The 18,878-nt window shown below is 41.6% G+C and overlaps 1 protein-coding gene across 2 annotated transcripts in view; it reads left to right on the top strand.

The window, feature by feature from the left end:
• The window catches only part of chchd6a (coiled-coil-helix-coiled-coil-helix domain containing 6a), an 83,709-nt gene that overhangs the window by 63,467 nt on the left and 1,364 nt on the right, over positions 1-18,878 (top strand). The window lies entirely within an intron of this gene.

Raw genomic sequence — 18,878 nt, 5'->3', positions numbered from 1 at the left:
TCGTGACGTATTTCCGAGTGAAACAGGACGTGCAGGCGGGACATATCATTTCATTTGATCGTTGAGAAGTGGGCGTAGACAGACATTCTCCACAGTGCAGTAGCTAGCTAACTGACCGAGCGTTCTTGGTGCTCTGCGGCTAAATGTTGCAGATTGATTGGTTGAAATAGTTTGGTGCTAGCTTACGTAAGCATGGGTGAAATTTAGTTTTACCGGAAGAAATAATGATCGGACTTTGATATAAGAATACGAAGAAATAGATTTTTTTTTTAACATAATAATGTTTATCGCTTTCTTAAAATCAAGATAGATTTAAAGTTAAAAAAGCTGAAACCCCATTTTCAAAAAGTCAACCTGTTTAATTAACAAGTCTACCTTAAAAATATGTGATCAGATACAGCTCTGTGAATATTACATTACAGACACCAATATCTCTTTCAACATACATGTTGAATATAATAGTCTGCTGAGACAATAGAAAATGTGTTGTTTCTTCTTTAACCTGCTGACCTAAACAGCTGTTGTGATACCGTCCACTGCATGCGTAGGTTTACAGGGCCGTTGTGCAGAGTACGATATAGTACCGAGGGACGTCAAGGTGAAGCTGTGACAAAGATAAAAAATACAAAAAACAATAAACTGAGATGTTTGTTTATATGTAGGACTCTTTTAAGTGGCTTAAGTACGTGGAAGGGATGTAAGGATACCTCGCAATGCTGTTAAAAATCGATACACATAAGTGACGAGAAGAAATGAATTGCAATACTATTTTTTAAACAGCAGAGGGCGCTATCTGCATTTGGCTTCTGGCTGGCTCCGCAACCTGGTGTGAGGAATGGAAAGCTGGCTGGAGGTAGATAAACGGAGGGTCCTTGACTTCATTTCCAAATGAAATTTTTATTTTTATTTCTTTATAAATATAAGAAAATTGTATCATGAGTAAATCGTATCGTGAACCCAGAATCGGGATTTGTGTTGAATCGTGAGTTGAGTGTATCGTTACATCCCTAGTACATGGTACTCCTGCCCTTCGTCTGCAGCGGTGCTTAGCTTAGCTTTCGTGTAGGAACTCCGGCCAGCTTCTCCAGGGGCCGTGCCGACTGTTACCTACTGTACAGTAGTACACTTACTATTGATAAGTACAACTCATACAATCCTACTCAAAAAAAAACAAACCACCCCTTTAAGGTGTTTTCTTTGTGGTGCCTGACTAAGGACATCATACTTTTTATAACACAGAAAGACATCATCTTTTACCAAAAAAAACATATAACAAAACATGTTTCTTAGCACGGCAGCCTGAATAGTTTTACGATAGTTGGTTAAGAAAACTTCAAATAATACAACAAGAGTTTTGTAATATTGCAATTCAACATTTTTTGCGAAGATGTTCAAGTTGTTAAACTCCTCAGTCCCTGTCAGCCAAGAGAGTAAGGGTAGGAGGACTAGCTGATGAGATGTCAGATGTCCTACTATCAGACATCTTCCAAAATTACCCAGTGTATTAAGATTGACTGTCCTTCTTCAGCAGGAAGGGCATTAATTTACACTTTTAATTCTCCCCTTTTTGTGCTAAGCTTATAATTTGGGTGTTAGGACTGCTGAGGTTTTGACAGTTGTGTCATTCAGGGCTACAGGTGGATGAAAGAGTGGGTTGGAGCTTTGACTGATGACATGTCTGCCGTCCATCAGAGCCCACTTTACAGATGAATAAGTGCTGAGCTACGACAGAGCTTGTGTTACAGCCAAAGAGGGGTTTATGGAGGGACAGAGCGGGCGGCCAATCCAGGGTGCCTTTTTAGTACACCATAAATGTAATTTGGTTTTTATCCACTGATTTAAAACATCCCCTGCGCTCAGTAAGGTGGAAAACGTAAATGGAAAAAGTTGATTTGTTATCAAGCAGATAATATTGCTAATACTGCACTCTAAAACACACAAGAAAATGTATTATAAGATATAAACATTTAAGGTATCTAGGGTAAAGCCAATAAATGCACATAAACGGAAAATGTAAGTGTTATATTATATTATAGGATATCATTACAGGTCTAAGCATAATTTTAGTATTTCACTTGGTTAAAGATCTAATCTCGAAGATTTCAGTTTAGTTCTCTTTGGCGATAAACAGTAACTGCAGGAACAACTTCCCAATTTAACCACATGTCCACGGTTGGCTCCGGTTGTAATTCTTAATATTCCTGGCTGACGGTCGCTTTCCTTTTCAGACTGTTTGCTTCATCTGAGCGTCAAATTTGTTTCTTTTTCTTTGGATTTTCATTTATTGTTGAAGTTGTATCTGTAGTCATCCATCTTTTCTTTGTTTGTTCAGCCATAGCAGATTACTGTTTACTCGCAACACTTGCAGAGAGCAGAAAAGCAGCCGCTTAGCTCCGCCTACCCTCTCTGGCAGACCAAGCACTGCTGGCTGATGGGAAACGCGTCACTTGTGTGATTTTTTTCCTCGAATGTCACCACAGACGCCCAGTCCAATATAACACTATATACTGCAAATGCAAAGGTTTCAATCACCATTGTGTTACCTCATTCGGTGATACATAGTGACTTAACATTTATTTAAATGAAAATCTTCGAGATTATACCTGTAAGCTGGAGCTAATATTTGTAATGAAGTTGAAACCAATTTAAAAAAAACTGTAATAATTGTCCATCACAAAAAACATATTGTAAAACGTATTGGATTAGAAAGTGCAAAGTGTCCTAAAGTAGAAATACTTGCATGAAGGTCAGGTTCAATCAAATTAGTTCTCAAACCTGCGGTAAGTAAACTACTTTTAAAATGCTCCTTTGTTGAAGGAGGTCGGACTGGAGGAAGTCAGGAAGTCAGGAAGTCTGAACGCTGAAGAGCTTGACACCACACCAAGTGAATTTATCTTAAGTTGAATTTTGATCTAGAACAGATTGCTAGCTGACCTTGCTGCAGGTGTCTGTTTATTGAGATTAATAAGAAGGTAAATCTTTGTCAGATGACGCTGATGGGAGCCGGGATGTCATTATGGCGCATTATGTTCCGCCTGCTCTCCACACGGACTGTTTTTCCTGCATACACCGCAGCCTGCTGATACGCGATTAGTCAATATTACTCCGACTACAAGCGTGCTACAAACGGAAACACTTGACGTCCTGGAAAGCCACGTCCCTGCCTACATGGAAATGTAGAATCTGTAAATAGAGATTAGATCACATTGGAGTTGAGTCAGCCATCATTGAGGAACATTCAAGGAAGCAAGGTAAAAGATATGTGTGTGTTTCTGCTGTTGGTAGCAGAAGAGGAAAGGCACTGTTGTCAGGTTGGTGGCAGTGCTGTTATATTTTCTTGCCAGTTTAAAGGAGTGAAATCTTGTCAGTCTCTGTAATATGAAACTGGCATCATATGAAAAACTATCATAAACTCAATGTTGAGTAGGGAAAAGGTTGGACATCACATTTGAGCGGGCCAGTGTTGCAGTTTATACAGTGAAGATTTCCCTGGACCCACTGAGGGATGGTGTTACATTTTTATGAACAGTGTTTTTATTCAAAATGTCCGAGCTTTATTGTGCAGGAGCCTGTGTGCTGCTTCTGCAGCATGCTTAGTGTGCAAGTCTGATTCCCCATGGACAGCAGACGCGCAGAGAAGGCAGAAAGAGAAAATAGTTTCATCAAGTTTTGATAAGTCCATTCTGAAAGAAGAACCCATCCAACAGCACTGATATGCTGATAACAGATCTGTGTCTGTTGCTGATCTGAATGCACCCTGACTTTTGCAAAGCCAGTGAATCACAGCGGTATAAAACCTAATATTGATTTCTTCTTTCTTTCACTTTCGGTCTTATTGTTGATTGAACAGGAGTCATGCCGGTGCAAAGATCAGAACAGCTCAGCTACTCTGCTGGCAGATAACAACGGAGATAAACAAACTGAAAGAGAAATACAAAGAGAAGGCTGACGACAAAGGATTGCATTAAAGAACAGAAAAACACAGGCTGTAGATGTACAGAAATCTGGGGACTGTTAGGAAGAAGTGGTAGATGTGAAAGGACTGTGAGACGTAAATGGAAAGGCCTTGAGGAACACTGGACATAGAAAAAGCAAAATGAAATGAAAGAAGTAAAGTGGAGGAGAGGAGAGAGGAGCACCAAAGCATGACAAGAGTGCACGGTGAAAGAAGTAATGATTAGGTCTAAAGTGAAAGCTGAGATTAAATGTTGACAAGCAGAAGCTGGAGATCGGTACAAGCCAAACAAATAACAGGCTTCCTTTATACACGGTATGAAAGGGAAAAAATGGCTAAGAGTTTGACGGATAGTGCAAAGCTGGAGAGACTTTACAAGAAAACAAACCAGGAGAATGAATGAGAGGAAAACAGAGACGGAAAATAAACTGAAAATATGAGTAGTCAGAGGGAGAAAAAGCTTTGAAAACACGACGGTGAACACTGAGCTATTGAAAAAGCAAGGGGAAAATAAAATGGGGAGATGAAGAGAGGGAGGAGTGCGGCTGAACAGAAGTGGAGGCAGACGAGGGCTGATGGGAGATAGACTCAGACAGATGGGAGCGAGGAGAGAAAGAGGAAAGGTTGGAGGAGGTATGAGGCCCGTGTCAGAGGGGAGAGGACTGTGGGAGAGAAAAGTTGAGTATTTGGAAGGTGAGATAAGAAAGATGTGTGGACCCTATGAGGGGATAAGTGGTCATGGAGGAAGAGTTTGAGATGGACAGAGGAGGAAAAGATGCAGAGCGCGAGAGAGAGAGAGAGATGGCAGGCCCCTCAGCGGTCAACACTAATGAAGAAGAATGAGAGGCTTTAGCTGCTCTCTGGACCTGCTACTGACCACACACACACACACACACACACACACACACACACTCAAAGTTTCACACATAATTTTAGTTAAGTATGCACTACATAAAATGTATGAAGTAGTCGAACTTCCTTATTAACCTCAATGATATGCATGAATAAATATTACAGAGTGTCTCAGCTTTCTTTAAACTAAGCCTAATTAAGGAACAGAGTTTCTCTCACTTTATATTTGTTCTCAAAGAAACTGTCTCAGATAAAAACACAGACATGGGAGTTAAACACCAAGGCTCTAAATATGTGTGGGTTGCTTTAATTGGGGCTAAAGTCTTGCAGTATTTCTATATCCTCTTTCAGAAAGCAGAACTTTTCTTCAAACATGATGCACCGCGGAGCAGAGAGCACTTTTCATCCTTTGTCACTCTATTTGTGACTTTGTGCTTTAACGGCTTTGACTCTCAGCCCACCGGAGCAAACAGGTATGAAGCTAAAAACGTTAAAGGAACCATGAATCTTAACAAATTGTTCAGTAGTACTTTTCAACATTGCTGCAAAGAACTGATGGTGACTTTTATTTGGAGCATATTTTTGTCAGGCTCGTTTCCTTTGCTCTCAGTTGAAGGTTTGTTTGTGTCTCATTAGCTGTGACTGCCGACACACACGGAAAAAAAGATTTATGGAACGCTTGAACTTTTTTTCCACCCCAGCTCACAGTGTTAAACAAACGTTAATTAAGACTCAGCGGTATAATGTATGTTGTGGTGAGGAAGGGCTATTGACCAAAAAATGTATTAACTCTGCCAAGGAGTTAGTTTTTTCCTTGTAGTTTGTTTGTCAGCAGATCTTTAGATATAAAAAAAATGGCCTGATTTTTATGAAACTAGGTGGATGAACGAACATTGTTCAAGGAAGAACCCATTACACTTTTCCATTATTTATTTGTTGTGACCTGTGCTGTCAAACAAAATATATATAAACTTATTGGAACTTTAACAATCATATGGAAATCAAAAACGGCTTTCTCACCTGAATTTAGTGCGTTGACGCAGGTTTTTCAGACCCGGGAAGACCCGCTTATAGATGCCGATTGTCTCTGTTTCCATTGCCAGTGAAGTATACTCCTTGTGGTCTCTTTTCTGCTGCGTCACCGTCTGACGTCCCAAATGCACTAGAAACAGGGTTGGTAAACACTGAAGATGTTACTGTTGTTATGTCTTTATTGTATCTATTACTCATTCAGTCTGTGTATCAAACTCAGCACTGACAAATTTGGAATGATGTTTGGACGGAGACGGGCAGAATTTGTTGCTGAGATGACGAGGAGTCGCAGAAGTTACCGATGGAGCATAGCATCGTGCCGGAGAGGGTTTGGAGATTAGTGTGTCCACCCAGGTTTTGTGTTCCCATCAATGCCATTCAGAGCCGAGGCGATAATTACCCGAGTCTACTGCAGAGTCATTTGACCCGGGTCTGAATGCCGATTGTAACCTTTCCCATTAAGCAAAAAAGCCGGGTGTTAGCAGGTGTTAGTGGATTTTTTGACCAGTGGGAAAGCGGCTGTACTCTTAAGGTTGTCTAAGACATCTATTGGTTGATTAAACTCCTGAGCCAAAGTACAAAGCATCGCCTGTTAAGCTTAAAAAAAAAGTTTGTATTCAATTATGACAAATCAAATGTTAACGTTTTTCCTGCATTGGAATTGTAATGCCAACAAATAAATGCAGGTGTTTTGATGCAAGAAGACTGGATTGGCTGCTCTTTAGATGCATGGACCATCAGATTGTCAAACATTATTTTGTCAATCATTATGAATTTAAACTCTGGTAACACAAAAACGTAGCCAGTAGGCTAATTTAACAAAGAACTCCTCTGTTTTGTGCAGCCTTTGATTATTCTCCACAAACAGCCAAAGCACTGACTGCATGTCCACTATATAAAGCGATCTCATAGTGATCTCACATCACTACTACATTCCTACCACAATAGAATGATATTTTTGGCTCACTTCTCACACATCGTACACGTCAGGACACACCTCCAAGCGTAAACGGCCTTCATTCTTTCGACTGTCCTTAAATGGGAGCCACCGTGAGCAAAGATGGCGGCTCACTCCAAGTTAGAGGTATGTTGTCCCACCGGAGCTGTTTGGCGTTTGTTTTTTCCTGTGTAAGTCCGTGTGACTGTTGTGATCTTGTACTTCCGGTCCTCTGGAATGATAAGTCTGTGGTGTTTATCGTGGATTGTGGAACTACAGCAGCTACTGTGACAGAGACTGGTGGACGACTGACTGGAACACTTGGACTGGACCTGTGACTGATGCCTGAGCATTAACTTCTTTTTTCTAATATTTTGCGCAGTGAATTACAATGTTGTGTTTTGTTTAAAATAAAGTGAAATGAACTGAAATGTACGTGCATTGAACTGAATGAACTGACTGCTGACTTTTGTTTGTTGATGGTGAAAGAGAAAACACGGACTAAACTTTCAGACTTCCCAAAGAAACGCTTTTCCCCGGCACACGGTCAAACCGTTACACTTAATGTTCGGGTCTGTTTTTCTGTGAGTGTGTAAAAGCTTATGCTTTGATCTCAAATATTACTGGGAGTTATTTCCCTACAGCATGTGCATACATGAGTCAAAGTTATAAACCCAAGGATAAAGAAGAAAGTTCTTCCTCAAGCTGAAGATTTATCAGCTTGCTTGAAACCACTGATGACTTGCCAGGGTTCAGAAATCTGCTGAACTAACCATGTAATGTTGGTAAAGTGTTTCACATGGCTTAAAATAAAACTACAGGATTTAGATTCAGATTTATTGTGTGGCAACTTTGCCATTGTGACTAATTTGAAGTGTTAACATGTAGGCTTTGGTCTACGTAGATGAAGCAAAATTGACTCTGGGTTCAGAAAAGTAATATTTGCTTTCAATGGAGTCGGAGCGCTGATGATTTATTGAAGCCTGGTTGATTTTTACAAGCTGAATTTGTTGAAGTATCGACTCCAAACATAATTAGGCTGCTGATAGAGGAAGTACTCTGTATTTAACTCAGTCTGTCGCAGTGATGTGAACATTTGTTTTTCTTCTGATGTGGATGATGTTTGGCATAATTTGATAAATCTCATTGATCCCTCTGAAAAGCTTGTAGCTTATTTTGGACTGTAAATGTTGTTGCCTCAAGTATGACGTTTTGTCTTTGTCGCTGTATGTGTCATTTATGATCTGGGCTGCCAATTCATACCAACACAGTGAGTAATAACTCAGAGCTAACATTTAATTTCTGGGTTGTGTTGGTACTGCAGTACATTTAGTGCATTATGGCTAAATGACCTTAAGGGTGTGTTTGTGGGGTCCAATTAAGAGTTTGATGTCGGGTCACGGTTTCTGACTCGCTGGAAAACAGCCAGATTAGAGGGATGGAGTCAAGGTCAGAACACACAGACATACAAACACACGAAAGGCCGTCAGAACTCGTGAACCGGTGACTCCCAACACTAATACAACAGCCCACATTTCTAAACTTTGAGCATTAATTAAGTTATTTTTTAAAAACTTTAATCAGAGAGGCTTGAACAAAATTGTTCGGAAATGAAACATCCTAAAATGCACAAATACAGTGTAGCGGGGGTTTGAACAGGACAAGCTGACAGCGCCCAGACATGCTTATAAACCAACTTATAAATCCAGTGTATGATTACTTGGACATACACTTACACGTTCACACACATCACAGATACATGCGTACCACATCAGCACAGACGGCTTGTAGAAAGGTTGGTTTATCCGTTGCCTCTTCTTTATCTATCTTTAATGAATCTTCCTTCATCTGTCAATTTTGTTTTTCTGCCTCTGCCTTCTTTAAACCAACACCTTTCATCTAGCTTCCCCGTCTGTCTGCAGCACTTTTTTTTATCTGCCTCTGTGTCTACTCCACTCCCTTTGTCTCTCTTGTTTTACTGCGTCGCCTCCTATCTGTATGCTTTCTCTAAACCCTTCTCTTCTTTTTCTCAGCCACTTCCTTCATCTCTTTCTCCCTGCACCCCAGTTGACTTATTGATTTCATTTTCATACTGTTGGCAGTTGTTCCCGCCGTCATAAACCATCAGCGTTGGCTTCTTTCAAACAGGCATTGATCGCTGTACAGCCGATCACAACCAATCACCACAGAGCATCATTATCTGCTCTCAATCTCTCTCTTTGTTGTTTGTCTGTCTTGTTTTGTGTGCTCTGTGGGTTATAGTAGTTAATCTACCATTCTGCGCTCCTGTGAAAAGGAACCCTGTATATTTTGGTAGTGAATGAAGCCTCTCCTTTCTTCTGTTTTGAAAAATAGCTCTCTCAGATGGGAAGCTGAGGGCTTTCAAAGAAAACTGCATCACAAAAATATCTTACATAATTATCAGACGATGGTTTTCTTGAGGCAAATAAAAAAGTCTTACTCTCTATAAATGTTCAAGGGTCCAAAATAAAGGCCCTGGACCCTTTTTTGTTTAGGCTATTTGTTCCAATATCCATGTGAATTCATAAATATATATGTAAATATATGTAGGTATTACAAACCCGATACATGACCAAAAGAAGAGAGACCAAAGTCTGTTTTAGAACCCTGACATTTCAAATTAGTGTATCATGTGAGATACAAGATGCAATGCTTACTGAATAAAATGTTTAATCATTTTTTCAGATGTCCATTTTTATTATTTATTGTCTTGTTGTTGTTGTGATGTGAGTTGTTATAATGCCTATATTTCAGCGACTCTGGGATCAATGCTTACTTTCCTGTTGTCATAAATTGGGGTAGATAATAATGGAATGAGATACGACTTGGACCCGAGCCCGTACAGGTCCTGTGTCTGGCCCAGCCAGCAGAAACATTTGGGTTTCAAATGGTATAACCGACTGTGCTCACACGATGTTGTCCCCAGTTTCTATTAAGGCTTCACATGGGTTAGCCCAGATGGGTTGATGGATGTTCCTTGAAGGGCTCTGTATCAGGGTAAAATTTAACCCAGTTGGGACCCATCTTTGCCCATCACCCATGTTTCCTGTCTAAATGGTTTGCCCATATTTAGCTCATGGTTCCCACTTAAAAGCCCACTCCTAGCCCATGCCGAGTTGAAGAAACTTTGACGTGTTGGATAGGGTCTGGGTACCTCTACCACTTTTTACCAGTGTTCTGTCACACATGCCTATTACCCTCCTTTGTCTTTATAGTCAAAGCTTCCTGAGTCTCTACCTGTCGCCTCTCTTTCCCTCCCCATCCTTTCTTTCTCTCCCTCCTTGCCCCGTTTTTCCCATTCCCTGTCTTTTGTTGCATTGCAGTGTTCGATCGAACGGCACATAAAGCCAAATCTTGAGCCTCTGTTTCGTCTTTCATCTGCCTCGTGGCCTCCAGACGCCTCAAAGCTTTTACGCGAGGGGAGAGTCAGGGGGTGTGGGGACATGGAGGGAGGGGGCGAGAGTTCAGGGTACTAACAACTGCATTTTCGCTGGCTTTTGTCACCCTCGCTCGCTGTACCCTGACCTTTCCGAGCGCCTCCACGCCTGCCGGCTCGCGCCACCAGACCCCCTGCTCTCTGCCTTTTTCAGAGTTCTCTGATGGGGGTCCTGATAATAATTCAACACAGCCCTGTATTGTGTTGCATTGAAAGCCACCACGGCTGCATAAGCAATTGACACTCTTTTTTTTCTGGGCCCATTTCGCACCGATATTTAGGTCAGCATTTTATCGCCCCCTCTCCCTCGTGCGCTTACAGGAGGTTTTGTGGAACCACGACCACCAGCTGGGATAAGAGAGGACAACAGCGGGGCTTTTAGGTGGGTTTTTCACGGGCTTTTGTTACCGTGAAGCAGCCGCAACATTATCGGAATAGTCCACTTTGTACCAGCCTCTCTTTTGTGTCCCATTGTCACTCAATCCATGTGTCTCTACCTCCTCTTTCTCTTTATGAGTTGAGGCCTGCCTCTCCTTTTGTGATTGCTCTCCAATTCCCAGCCTTTACTCCCAAAGAGATCGATTTTTTTTCTTCTCTGGCCTTTTTGTAAATAAATAAATACCATTGTGTTATTGTTTGCTCCCAGAGCTGTGATGACAAGTTCACTTTCATGTGAAACTTTGAAATTGCTTTTTCATAGTTGTACTGCAATTATTTACAATACTTTATGTCGCAAATGTACTAAAGGCAGCTCCTTGTTCGTATTGTACTACAACAACTACTTAAGAGCTTGTGAAGTCTCAATCTGTGCTTCTGTAACACAGTGTGCCCCCAGCTCTCATGATCTTTGGGACTCTCTCCTCTATGTTTGGACTCAGGAATGGTTCATGGTTAGCAAGGAATAAAAGAAAGTTACTCGCAATACATTTAAATAAACATCTGAACCCAGCGACAGCTTGTCCCCAAAGCAAAGATGCTGCAGTCTTAAGCCTCGATCCCACAGGATCTGTCTCCGGCGCGTTTCGTCTGCGCCGCGTTTCTGATCCGTCAACGGTGCGAGCCCTCGCCCACAGGAAGCGTGTCTGGTCCGCAGCACAGCGGAGCACTGGCCCAAGCAGCTGGATTCAAAAGATCACAAGATCGCGGGAGAACTACATTATCACACGATAACATCAATGTTAAACAGAGCAACACAAACTACAGTTCAGTTTGCACCTCCGAGGTTGATTATCTGCTCATTTGGAAATCATTCTGTGATTTTTGTGCTTCTACCATGGAGGAGTACACTACTTAATTAAAAGTGTTCTTATTTCGACATTTCAGTATGTTGATCTTAAAATAAACGGGGAAAAAACGGGAGTCTGAACCGGTCTGAACATGGTGTTTTATTTTGACCGGATGCTGTAAGCTGCTTTCGTGTGTGACTTCCTGTTTGGAACGATCTGCTCTGTTGAGCTTGACGCGTGTTTGAAGCAGCCGCTGTCAAAAATAGACCCGGCGCGTATCTTTAGCGGAGCAGAGTGGAGACACGCACACGGAGCGCGCCAGAGACGGATCCTGTGGAATCGAGGGGTTAGTCATTTTTTGTGGGCCTGTATTCAGTACCACCATCGTCAGATCAGGTGTGTGCGAGCTTAATATTGTTGGTGCAACCACTGAAATTATGTTGTAAGAATAGGCCCGGCATTCTTCCTGCGCCCCTGTTAGGGATTCCATAAAACCAGGATCATGGTGTCTCATGATGAGCAATCTCAGACTCAAAAAAACCTCAGGTACATTTACTGTTGTAAATAACTGTTAGTGACCATATTTAGTAATATGGTAATTTAATCAAATCAGTATGTAAAATTAAACAGCTTCATCATCACATATGAATTGCAGAGCATTCACATAACATTCAGACAATTTACCTCCTGTGAATGCTCACCACAGTGAAACCTGATTCTCACTAAAATTTCAGCAACCCAAATTGTGACCACGAAACAGAAAAAATGGAGTCTGTGTTGTTAATTAGAAAAGATCACTCATGTTTACCATCCTTTTGTCAGCACTCTTGTCATGGCTGTTCCTGGACCAACATTTCCATCTGTACAGCCAAACCTCTGGCATGGCTAGAAACACTCTAAGGCCTGGTCCACACAACAAGATGCTTACAATCTTAATGTTGAAAATGTGAGAGAGCCCACACATGACGACAAATAATGATTGATTAAACAGTTTTGTTCTTAGAGTGTGTGGAGAGCAAAGATATAACCAGAACAGCACACACTAACAGATTCATTCACCAACAACCGACTCTCAACACTGGTAATCTCACTAAATCTCTCGGCATTAAATGCTACTTTAGAGTAAACAAACATGGCGGACGACGGGCAGGAAGAATTGGCGATGACAGTTTTTGGACTTTTTACTGAAAATTCAAGAAGAAAAGTTGTGGAGACGGCGTGAACATGGGCTGTACATGTGACAGAGCGAGTTGTGCTTCCTCCTTCAGTCAGCTTGCTTCCCAATTGGAATCGTTTGGTTCCACGTGACAATGCACAGAGTGCGTGCTCGGCTGTCCACGGGGTTCCCCCCACACAACAGGATATCTCATCGTAAATATTGAACATGTTTAATATTTACGACTTGAAATCGGTGCGGCCACGACGGCCTTCCGAGCAGATCGGGGGAAGTAAAAATCACTCTTAACGTCCCTCACAGCACAGGAACATCTGGGGAGATCATCTTTAGAAGCAACAAAATATCAGGACTTTGCTTACCTTTGTCTGAAGGAGGGAAACGGGCCCAAAATCGACCCGATTGTCTTGTAGTGTGAACCGCGCTTAGCACATTTAGCACAGTTCAATAGATGTTTTTACTCTGCACACCTGGTTTCTCAATATAATACCCAGCATGTAGGGCCTTATGTAATCTTTCAGTTTAATCAAGGCAGCCGGACACTGTTTTCCCCCTTACATATCTGTTATTATGTTCATATTAGAGCATAGCTCAGTTTTAATCAGCACCTAACTTAATGTTTTTCATTTCAGTTAAAGCAATGTGAGGTTTGTCATTCTGACTGACATGTCATTTCGTCAGAGACGTGCTGATTATTTCCTGACAAAGGAGGGTGATGTCTTTAAGCTGGAAGTGCGCTCCGTCTGCCTGTGTCTGACTATTTCTGTAACTTTATACAACTAATGATCCGACGCTCACGCTCGCTTCACACTGCGATTGACCCGCTGTGTAGAGGTGAGAGAGGAGCCACGGTCTGAAGCATCTCAGTCAAGTTCTCATTCGTAATGCATCTCTGCGGCACTTTGCATGTCCTCCAGTAGAGACGGTGTGAATATGTGCACTGTTATCACTATATTTAAACAATATCACATCTCTCCTTGTCTCTCTGACAGCAGGCTTTTTACCCCACCTTCAAGTGTTGTCAGTCAGAGCTACAACTTTTTTTCATCAAACAAAACTGTTTTTAAAAACGAGGAAGCAATTTACTTCACAATACGTATAAAAGTTGTCTGCCTCAGACAAGCTTAAATCATGCATATAATCTGAAACCCGGAGACTCCACCACGGTCAAACGTTCGGGAGGAAAAGAAAACTCACAAATGTCATTGTGAGATGTTTAATCTAAACTTTCAAAAGTTGCATGGTGTCTTTTTAAACAATTTTGGTAGCACAAATTGAGTCATTGATTTAGCTTTTGTTTTGATTAATAGATTATCATTTATCTAACAAAATATTTGAATCATGTTTTCTGCTTCTCAAACTTGTGGATTATCTCCTCTCTTGTATTGTTATATTGAATATCTTTGGGTTATGGACCGGTTGTATAAATAATTAACAGATTAACTGATAATGAAATTATTTGCTAGTTGCCATCTTAAATCCTGTATTTTGGAAATAGATGGCGTGAGCTAATTACCTACGTTGCCTGAAGTGAACTCTGTTAGTGGGGACGATCTTCGCAGAGCGTGCTCTCCTCCACATTCCCCTCCATCTCCATCCCTCAGAAGTGGAGTGGGCAGGCCTATCAACCACACAGCCTCAGCCTATCACCTGGGAGCCCCAATTGCCTGCCAGTCATCAGATAAAATGGATTTCCAATCGAGTCAAGGCTCTGATGCTGGGTCGGGCAGAGTGGAGAACAGGCAGACCTCTGCTGCTCCTCCACCTCACCTCGCTTGCTGTTTGGTTTTTGTTTTTCTCCTTCTATCTCCTGCTGCGTTCAGGCCCTGTCCCTCCTCTTCTCTCTCCTCACTTTGCTCCCTGATCTGTTGATCAGACCCACATGACATGAAAATAGGCTTGTTGTAAAAGCCCAGATACCAGTGCGTTATCTTGGAGGCAGTGCATTCAAACCAGAAAGTCTTCTTGGTGCTTAAACTCAGGATGGATCTTCTATTAGAGCAACAGGTGGGAGTTCTGTTAGTTTGTTGGTGTGTGAGTTGTGAGGAGTCACCAGATTTTATAATGCATAAGAAGTGCACAGATACGATCATCAGAAAAAGGTTTGGGGGATTAACTGATTAATTGAAAAAATAATGAGCTTAATTAACTGATGATAAAACATGTCATTATTTTCCCTCCTTTATTTTGGATTACAGAGAAGAAAGCTGATTGTGCAGGTTGTTAGAAGTGAACTTTGTTAGTCGAGGCAGTCTTTGCAGTAAGTTTCCTCCTGCATGCTCCCGTCCATCTCCTTCATTTTACCTTGCTTTTCATCTCAGAATATATGCACATTTACTATTAGATATGTGTGAAATTGGATACGAACAAAATAATTAGTGCTAGAAAAGTGCTATACAAGTACAGTCCATTTACCATTTAACTAATACAGTCAAATATTTAATGTTTCCTTGTAAACATGCATTTTGCCTGATAAGCTCTTGTGAGTGTATTTTTCTCATTGTCAACATTACCCTGCTAACGAAGATGTTGTCGGTGTTGTGTTCAAAGCCCAAAATATAGCCATTTTACATGTGTCACAACACATCACACTCTATAACGCTGGGTGACATGTACCTTCATTACCATGAGCATCGTCACTGTTGTGTAGTTTGAGTCAGTCCTCTTTACACAGTCCCGCTGCTATAGATACTCATTAGAGAACCAAATCGGGCATTCATCTACAGCTGAAAATACCCGACCAAACAATGCATTATGTTCAGTTTGAGTAACAATTTGCTAAAATCTACAAAGCCGCTGATTTAGAAAAAAAACCAATGGATTACTTATGTGAGGGAAATTCTCCTCCTGAAGATAATTTGCTGAAAAACTGACAAACCAATGTTATGAATCACGTCTCTTTACTTACATTTTACATGCAGCATGGAGAGAAGTACAGCAGCTCTCTGCCTTTCAGTCAGAGTGTTCAAGCTTATATATAGAGTCAAAACCCCCACCCCATGACTTCTAAAACACATCCCCAAATGGTCCTCTAAACAGGTGATTAGCCCTCGTAAGCCAGATAGCATCATAAAATAAATTGTCCCCCCATATGGTTTAAATTTAACCGAGTTACCCCCCTTGATGATCCCCGGAAAATTCCCACACTTACCGTTCTGAAAGATTTACTTTAGGTACAAATAAATCTCGGCTCCCATCGGCTATAGTCTGACAACGATATAGCCTCTGGACTTCCTTTTCCGTGTGCTGCATGTTTACAGAAAAAGAAACAGTTTTTCTTATGATTGGCTTTAATTAACGGGTCTTACCTTTGCCGAAATTTCAACATCATGATGCAGATTAGTAAAAAGTGAAAATGAAGCTTTGTCAGCTTTGTTGAACGGAGGTCGGATCGATCGTTTTGATGCATTTAAGGAAGTCTGGAAATCTGAATGCAGAACGGCTTTCGTGACACAGTGTAAAGGGAATTTATCTCCAGTTGAATTTTGAGCTAGAGCAGATTGTTAGCTGTTAGCATGCAGGTGTCTGTTTATAGAGATTAATAAGAAGATAAACCTTCGTCAGATGACGCTGATGGGAGCCGGGATGTCATTACGGCGCATTACGTTCCGCCTGCTTTTGTTCTCCACACAGACTGTTTTTCCTGCATACTCTGCAGCCTGCTGATACGTGATTGGTCAATATTACTCAGACTACAAGCGTCGTATAAACAGAAACCAGAACACCTGCCATTCTATGTAGAATCTGTAAATAGAGATAAGGTACAAATTTACAGATAGGAAAGGGAAGTCAGAATGTATTGAGAAGCAAACTACAATATGGTTGGTTTTGGTATTTTTACAAGATTTAGTGACAGTAAGAAAATAGAAAAACTCAAGCCTTTAACCAGACAAGTTAATTAGCCAGTGCGAACACGGTTATGCCAAGGGAAATTAGCAGAGGTCACACATTAACAGGTCTAAGTAAACAGGTAAACAGGAGTTTGTTGTTCCTGAATTTTAATCACATCACAAGACTCTCATAAGAAGGCGAAGTTTGTCCTAGTGTCATGGATAATTGCAGACTTCCCAGCATTTTGTCCATTTTATTTGAAAAGCTGACGCTCAGAGTTGATCATAATTGAAACACTACAGGAGCAATAATGCGAAAAAAGCGGTAGATGAGAGGAGAAGGGAAAAGAACGGAGGGTGAGGAGAGGGAGTCAGAGGGGTGAGATGAGAGGACAGAGGAGGAGAGCCATATTGATCACCCTGCTCTGTGAGTCTCTCTGTGGTTTAAATGGTTTGAGTTTCACAGCTGGAGTGAACTCTGCAATGCTTAGAACACACACTATGCCCCACTACACACACATACATGCACGTGCGATACACACAAGCAGTCTGTCTCTCTACCTGCTGGCTTTAGGTCAATGCACCCCAGCCGCCAGTCAATTTAGCTCATCGCATCGTTCCACATGGGCTACTTGAGCTGCAGGACTGCACTGGGACCAGTAGCCATTCTAAAATAACCCTCTTCCCTGCTGCTGTCCAGCCTGTGAGGCAAAGCAGGGCTGAGGAAACATGAGCACATTTACATGAGACTTTGGATTTTGCTTGATTTTATTGCAAAGCGCTTTGCATCATAAATCTTTTATCTGGCGCTGGAATGATGGATGCAGAATTTAAATTTGGTCTGAATCAATGTAAGCATAAAGTCAGTTATAAGCCTCACAGGCATGTGCATAAATACTTAGAATCAATTTTTTTATTTACAACAACAACGAAATGTATATAAAGCACTAACTGCATAACTGCCCTATTTTTCACACCTTTGCTCACATGTGTCCACCTGTAGTTTGCATGATCCTTCCAGAAAAAATACACAGTAAGGTGGTGACCTTAGCATACTCAATAACATGACATGACAAGTGCTCTTGCAGCCTTGAGCAGCTAAGTTAAATGCGTCACAGTCAGAACAGCCTTACTTCATCTGGCCTTTCATCCTTTGTGCTTGTGTGTGGGAGGTGTCTCTGTCAGGGTCAGGCCTCCCTGTGGTAATTAGCTTATATAATCTTGGCTGAAAGCTGTCGTGTTAGATATTGTCTCTTTTGAAAGACATTATAATAACTAATAAGGCTTCAAAGAGTTTATTGACCTTCCTAGAGGCCAATCACCTACTATTAAACGCCCATGAGCATCCTCTTCATACTCCGTATGTCCTGTTGAGACCATCTCACTAACAAGTTTCTGTATATCACCCAGATTTAATTGATCACATTGATAGGTTGCACTCCAAGGTTAAAGTTGTTGGTCAGCATGGTGGAAAAGCTCTATTCATAGTAGCTAATTATCACCTTTCTTTGATAGCTTGTGCTTCTGTCAGGATACTGTTTGCAGGATTTAAAGGTGCTAATTGATCATAGCTATTTCAGGGGAGGGCACACGATCCGAGTAAAGCCCCCTCACGGTGTATAAGACACATAAGGTCGTGCACTGTAGCATGGAATCATGGTGGCAGATGGTGTCAGACCTGTTTTGTTTCCTCAATGAGTTTCGAAGGTTTCAAGGACCTCATTGATCTTTGGTAAAAAATGGAGGTTGTACTGCTTGGATCAATTGTGTGTGGCTGTTGTCAAATCGAAATAAGTGAGGCCCAGCAGAACATTCATGGAGGTCATGGCGTCTCCCTCAGACGAACAGAATGCATGAGTGTTCAGAGCAGGGCTGTTGCTTTTAATCGAAATTCGATATATCATTCAAACCTGGTTAAATATTAATAGTTCGAACTGTAAGCATGTGATCTAATTCAAAATTGAACAGATCCAACAGATGGCGATAATACGCTGCCTGCTACAAACCAATGGAGGAAACTAACAAGCCAAGCCCACCGTAGTCGGAAAGCACAGGGGAGACTTATTGTTCTGCTCCAGGGCCGAAGCTGTAGCTAGCTTTGGGGCTAACTCCCATCACTTTAATCTGCCAGCAGCATGTAGCAAGCAAGACACGGGAGCGCAGTCTTGAGGAGTCGTAGGCTTACATTAGTTCTGTTGTTTACACAGCCACTGATCAGTCTTGTCTCTGCTCTTCCGCTGCTCCGGTCCTTGACACGTGACTTGTGCACACACACTTCCGTTCTCCCACCCCCCTCTCGTACCTCTCGAGCTAAGTCTTGTGCAACTCTGTACCTTCCTGTCAGTCACTGCCATATCTTTCCTCTCTGTAACAACCTGTCTAAATGCATTTGTGAGGATTGCACTGGTAAGAGAT

Source organism: Semicossyphus pulcher, unplaced genomic scaffold, assembly GCF_022749685.1.
Source record: "Semicossyphus pulcher isolate SPU_LCO1_2020_fin unplaced genomic scaffold, fSemPul1.0.p SCAF_13, whole genome shotgun sequence".
Lineage (NCBI taxonomy): Eukaryota > Metazoa > Chordata > Actinopteri > Labriformes > Labridae > Semicossyphus > Semicossyphus pulcher.
Note: the sequence above shows the minus strand (reverse complement) of the source record. Positions and strands in the feature narration are given on the sequence as shown.